The sequence below is a fragment of the Pyxicephalus adspersus genome, chromosome 5, assembly GCF_032062135.1.
Source record: "Pyxicephalus adspersus chromosome 5, UCB_Pads_2.0, whole genome shotgun sequence".
Taxonomy (NCBI): domain Eukaryota; kingdom Metazoa; phylum Chordata; class Amphibia; order Anura; family Pyxicephalidae; genus Pyxicephalus; species Pyxicephalus adspersus.
Genome location: NC_092862.1, coordinates 47,236,563 through 47,243,170, shown reverse-complemented (window position 1 = coordinate 47,243,170; position 6,608 = coordinate 47,236,563). Strand labels below are relative to the sequence as shown.

At 41.4% G+C, this 6,608-nt stretch overlaps 1 protein-coding gene across 3 annotated transcripts in view; it reads left to right on the top strand.

Annotated features, from left to right (window-relative positions):
- Positions 1-2,874: 2,874 nt before the first annotated feature.
- The window catches only part of TMEM200C (transmembrane protein 200C), a 54,471-nt gene continuing 50,737 nt past the window's right edge, over positions 2,875-6,608 (top strand). For 2 of the 3 annotated variants that reach the window (XR_011920813.1, XM_072411404.1), the window contains exon 1: positions 2,875-3,082. The gene's annotated coding sequence lies outside the window, so the exon portion shown is untranslated. Of the gene's footprint in view, positions 3,083-4,437; positions 4,575-6,608 lie in introns of those variants that run through there. The other variant, XM_072411405.1, reaches the window with a different exon arrangement.

The window sequence follows — 6,608 nt, the reverse complement described above, 5'->3', positions numbered from 1 at the left end:
GGTTGATTTAGCAGCAACAGTTGCTTCTCTAAGATCATTATGATGTCTTTCCTCCTTAGCATTGTGCTAACACACACCTAAATGCTCCAGACCAACAGCAAAAACTTCTGCTTTTATAGAGGTGGTGACACTTGGTGATGATTGTTGCCATCTTCCTTTTCCTGTGTGTTTAGCTGGAGGTGTAACTCCCACACATACATGTGGGAGTTCATTTAATATTGGCAACCCCTGGGATTCCAGGATAGTTAGCATTCTTCCCAGCATTTTCCTAAAAGAAGGCAGTGATCAGCAGATAAGTGTGATTTATTGCCATAGCCTGTCCCTTCTGCAATAATGAATCTCCCTGATTGCAGATTTTTTTTTCTGCAATTATAGTCAGTGACACAGTAGGGATTGTCAATGATAGCAAATGCTTACTTATGTCTACAATTTATTCCCTTGCTAGTTAGATAATTGAGTGTAACATTATGTCAAGCCACATTCCACTGTGTTTCTATCTCTGGCAGAATCATTGGCTCCTTCATTCAGACACTGAATACCCAACAGGGCAACACAGAATATTTACTCTGCCTTGAGTAGCAGTCCTGCTGCTGGTAAGTTGTAATCAGTTCCATGGTTTGTGCAACAAGCAACAATTGCTCTGTGGCCTCTATGGCTTAGATACAGGGGTGTAGTGGGGCGTGCCGTGCCCTCACTTTTTTCAGGAATAGGCACGCTTGTCCACTCTTATGTTGCAAAGAATTCTTTGGTGGTCCGCAGCTCCATTCCAACCCCCCCCCCCCCCCGGAGAAGAACCACACTGGGGGGGCACACCGGCCAGAGCCATGGACCACGTCTCCCATACCGATTTTAAAGCTCAAGGTGGTGGGAGGGTTGTCTCACTGAACACAATCCGCCTACTCTGAGGTCTGAGTCTGCGATGGGAGAGTGAGCAGGGTATGGTAGCATGACATCACTCTGGGGGAAGTTTCTTACCCTTTGAGTGACACATAAGCAAAGGTGTACCGCGACGGGCATGTTTATCGTGCTCCCTCTTCTTTTTTTACGACTGCTTCTTTTTTTTCACCTCTGCTTAGATAATAATCACAGTGTAGCAGTGAACACTAACATAATCAGTTTGCTGTTGGACAGCACATATGGGCTGGAATGACCAATATAAGGACTTACTTCACTCTCTGATGACGGCAGTTTTTGTGAAATGAGTAGGACAGAGCTAAGCGTGCTGATATCACAAAAGGATTACCACTTTTAATCTGGATATTTTTGGCACATGCTGTTGTTTTTTTGATGGTATGGTTTTCCTATTTGAATTTTTGTAATAAGTATAAGTCTACACCAGTGTTTCGCAACCTTTTTACTATGGGGTAAACCTTGAATTAACTTTTGGGGAACCTCTTTTAGATTTACTATATCTACAATTTACAATACATTAGTGTTTTGAGCAGTAAGAAGAATGCAATGCTTGCAATGCTGGCCAGTGGGAAGAATGTCATCCTTACAGATAGGCAAAAAGATCCTTGATGTTATTTAAAGTGACCTGAACGGCACAAATTGCTCAAGGAACCCCAAGAAACTTCTAGAGGAACCAGGGTTGAAAAACACTGATCTACACTATCATTGGGAATTCTCTTTCTTTGGAGGGACACGTCAATCTTTTTTATAATTTGGAGTAGCAGCGATTGTTAAAACGGCTGACTAGAGCAGTGGTCGACAACCTTTTCGGTCCCGCAGACCACTAAAGTTACCAGCTCCTGACCGCCCATGCGTGGAGAGCTGGATGTCACTCAAAGGGGGAGAAACCTCCCCCACAGTGATGTCATTATGACATAACCCCGCCTACTCTCCCATTGCAGATCTGAGCCTGCGATGAGAGAGTGGGCGGGTTGTTTCCGGGGACACAGCCGGCCCACTTCCCTGAGCCTAGGAATTGTATAGGGGACGTGGTGCACGGCTCTGGTCAGTGCGTCCCCCCAGCCGGGTCCTTCTCCTGACCCTGATCGGGGGTGCACCGACCAGAGCCGCGGACCCCCTAAATTTTCTGGCAGACCACCGGTTGGCGACCGTTGCACTGCAGCATAAATACAGCAGATCCGTATTACGTTGCAAGGAGATATTACTTCCTTATGATTGCATGTATGCAAATAATGTTGATTAACTCTTCCTGAAACTTGGTATAAGAGAAGAGGCATGTATATTTTAACTGTTGTTTCATAATGAAGGAAATAAAAGGTATATGATAACTTTTTACAAATCCACTGTCAATAATGTGCCGTATTTTTCTTGTTTTTGTATACTTAAATGCATGGGTATGTTGGATACAGAATTGATGTCTAAAGTATCAGAAGGATATATGTTGGCGTTGTGGACTATAAGCATTAAATCTAGTTTTAGGATTGTTTCATTTTAGTGCTACCCTGTATTTAACTAATACAACAAGGTATTACGATTAATCTAACTCATAGCTGGCAAAGAAAATCACTTCTTAACAAATAACCTGCGACTACATCGGTAGTTACAAATCGATGTTATGCATTGCCATTAGTAGCTAGATATCACTGTATAAAATGGTCCTTATCCCTTTAAATATTTATGATTTTATTTATCTCAGCTAACATAACAGTGATCTAATCAGCTTTCACTTTCTGTTAAAGCAATGCAGGCATGTGATTTGCATCTATTTCTCACCACCATTAGCAGGTGTGAAATGATGCTCTGCCTAGCTGCTGTCACAGTCCACCCCTGCTGTGTAAATGGCAGAAAGGACCAACAGAAAGATGAGGAGTGCCCGGGGGCGGAGCCAGACCAGGGCTGTGCTGATGCTGGAGAGAGTCACAGAGGCGGATCCTGCTGCTGAGGATGTCAGGGAAGAGATCTTCTCCAACCTCAGCGCGTCGCAGACCTGGAAAGACACAGGGAGGACTCTCCAGCCAGCACAGCCACCAGCATGTGAGCCGGATCCATAGTGCCAGCAGGCACTCAATGGAGGAACATGATGAACATCCCATTTCAGCAAGCTCTCAGGATTTAGGAGTTGTGTTGCCTGCGCTGTCACCGGGCATTCGTTCAGCTGCACAGCAAACTGGTGAGTTGAATAATGGATATTATTTCCCTTTAGCTATGGCAAGCTGTTGTCTGCTCGGCTCAGCTGGGGAAAAATGATCTGATTTCCAAAGCCAAAATGTTAATCCTTTAGCAGAGGCTCAGAGAGCTGGAGAAATGGAGATCGGTGGGCAGATTGTGTCTTTTACTGTCATCTGATCGTGTCTGGGAGTTTCTTTTTATCTTGCATGCATTGTACTTTCTAGTGTGATCGGATTCTTTCCAATAGGCAAACATTGTAAAGAGTACCTGTCCTTATTACAGACTCTACAGTCTTCATCATTGGCTTCAGTTTCCAGTTTTATACTCAAAACTAAACATATTACTAATTGTTTTTACAATGAGACTGCTAATTGTGGTCAGATCAGATGGACCAGGGTCTTTTTACACCAATGGAGATACCATGAATAATATTATTCTATGACTATCAATGGCAACCTTATAAAAGTGCATTTCGGTTAGTAATTCATTTTCCTGTAATTTCCAATAAATACTGTTTTCAGCTTTTTTTTCATCCATTCTTGCATCTCAGTGTAGCCGGTCTCCTGGCTCCTATGGCCCCTTCCTCTACATGTGCACTCCAGGGTCAGTTTACTGATGGGGCAATATTTATAAAACAGGGAATCTGACATTCCCTCAAACATTCCCTGGCGGGAATCAATTACTGCCATTGAAACACATAGACCTGGAATATTCTGTTGTATAAGTGGAGTCCATAGTGGTAATATTGTTTGTTGATCGGGTCGCTTGGATTTTGCACCAGAGGTGCATGTGGCAGGGTGACAACACAAGAACACAAATTGAAGACAGATGTCACTCCATAACAGGAAGTGCCTGTAGAATGACCTTCATGGAAGGATTACAGTAAACTCAATCTGCAAAGCTAACACACCAGGATAAGGATACTTTATTATGTCCAATGGAGTCCAAAGAGATTTACAAATGACAGCTGTGCGGCTAAAATAAAACTCCTAATTCTAATATTAAAGGATGCATTTATTTTTTTATTGCAAGCTACACATTAAAAAGAATAAAAAACAACGTTCTTACTTCTATGTATATGTTTGTTAAAGCTTCTATGACATTTTAGTGATTGGGTTTCAATTTCCTTGCATACATGTCACTGGCATATGATGACCTGAAAAGCAGAGGTGTTTGAAGCTGTGGAAGTCCCCCACCTCCTGTACATGAAGCCTAGCTCCACTTTAGGTGAATGAGCCTCTGATATATAGGAGTGCTATCCTAGTAAGGGCAGATCATCACTTTGTACTGGTGCGCTCAGCTGTGCGCTTCCATAGCGCCCGGGCTCTCTTTTGCTGCATGAATCTCCATTGTATCTATGTTGGATCTCTATGGTAACGTGTAGAGGAGGACACGTGATACAGAAGCTTGCAACACTAAGCAGTCCTGCAGGTTCCAGAGCCCATGATGTGTCCCCTGCCAGTTTGGAGTGTTGGGAGACCATGACATATGGGGTGAGTGAACTGTGGCTTGGTGAGAATGTGATAAGTGTGTCTTTGTGCACCATGGATCCTTTCCATCATCTCTGCACTTCTTTCTGCTAGCAGATCTCCATCTTTAGTACAAAAGATCTTTTATAAAACATATTTTGGATGTGGCACCACGCACCGTTACATCTGGCTTGGCTTGTGTTCCTTGTTCACAGCAGGGGCTATGGCGGGATCAGAGGCAAAGGTAATTTAAGTGATTTAAAATGTTGCTTTTGTGTAGTCCAAATAAGGATGTCAAGATTATTAAGAGCTGCCCTTAAGCTGACATCTATATTATATTAATGGCACATGGGTCAGTGCATGCTGATCCTACACTGCTGTCTGTTTTCCATCTAAGTCTTTTACAGGAGACAGGCAGAATGTGTTTCGTTATATACACACACCATTCCCCCAGCTGAAGGGGTATGGTATATAACAATCACCATATATGTTGCAGAGCTACAGCACATTCATCTCTGCTAGATTAGGGCATATTGTGTACAAGAGCATTCTGTGCCAGCCAAGGTTGTGTATTGTAGTGATATGCTGCTACACTGGGGTCAGTGACTTATCCGAATGATTGATTACTGTATATTGTGCTGCTATATTTCCTTTTGCAATTTACTTTCCCCCACAGCTAGAACAATATACGAGCTGGTGATAGGGATTCTATTAAACGTAGTAAACAATGCAGAAATCAGATCAGAGTTGCAGAAGAACAACTCTGGCTTTGAATAGCCATGGGTGGGATGTTCAGCATTACCTGCAGTGGCAGAAGTACTGTGGGGATACATTATTATGCAGTAGTATTGCCTTGCTCTATTCTAGACCGATGTAATGTATTCTCAGCATCAGTGTGGATTTTGCCTTTTATATCAGTGCAAATACATACACAGATGAAAGCGGTTTGGAAGCCAGGATTTTAGGAGGCCTACGGAGCTTTTTCAAATATTTCCTTCGTGTGGTAGTGGATTACATTTACCAGAATGAATACCATGCCAGTTATTTATTCTGTTGGTGGTTTATCCATTTTTCTGATTCTTTAGGTGTGACTTTTTTTTAAATACACAAAAATATAACCGATTTTAGAGACTTTGTTATGTTGATTTGTATTAAATGAGGAACTTGTTAAATGATGGACTGTTGGTCTTTACCAGAAAAATGACATTGTATCTTTTGTTTTGCTCCTCTGATATAAAAACAGGAGCACGTGACGTGATCTCTGTACTGTAGATAGCTTGTACTTAGTAGCAAATGAAAGCTATGAAGATGTGGACAGGGATGTGGACAGAGGTCAAACAAGCTTACATCATGTACCCTAGTAATTAAGGAAGCAAAAAAAATGTCAGCAGCATTTTTAACAATCTTGACAATATTTAGACATTGATGGTGATAAAAACAAACAAACAACATTGGGATAGAATTAAAAAAATATATTTTTGTCCAGCTAGAAAGTTGACCCATGCATCGACTGACCCATGTATATAGATCATACAATTTGAGGCATTTTGTGTAATTACAGAATTCATTTTCATTATGCAGTTCAACAATGCAGAGGTTGTACTGTGAATATTCAGCTTATTTGTCATCAGATAATAACTATTTTACTAGAAGGTGTAATAAATAGTGCAGGAATAGACATATGCATCTAGAATGGAGAAACCAGTCTATAATGTTTGAGATCCAGCATGCACTTTTATTTATCTACCGCTTCTATTGTTGCTTCTTATTGTTATAGAATGGGCATCAAATATTCTTGAATATGTTGGTGGACTGGGATATCTGGCCCTTGGGATTTGTTATTCCAGCCTTGAGCAGAAGTTTACAAACATACCCTGAACAGATGAAACAATCATTTATTGGCATGCTTATGGAGCCTTAAAAGCATTTTCTCAGGAGATGTAATACACTTGAGTTTTTCTTCTGCTTTCTGTACATATAAATGAGCTAAGAGTCCTGGAGTACAAATCAAAAAAATTCTGGGAGATCTTATTTTTATTAACTAAAGTCAGTATAAGG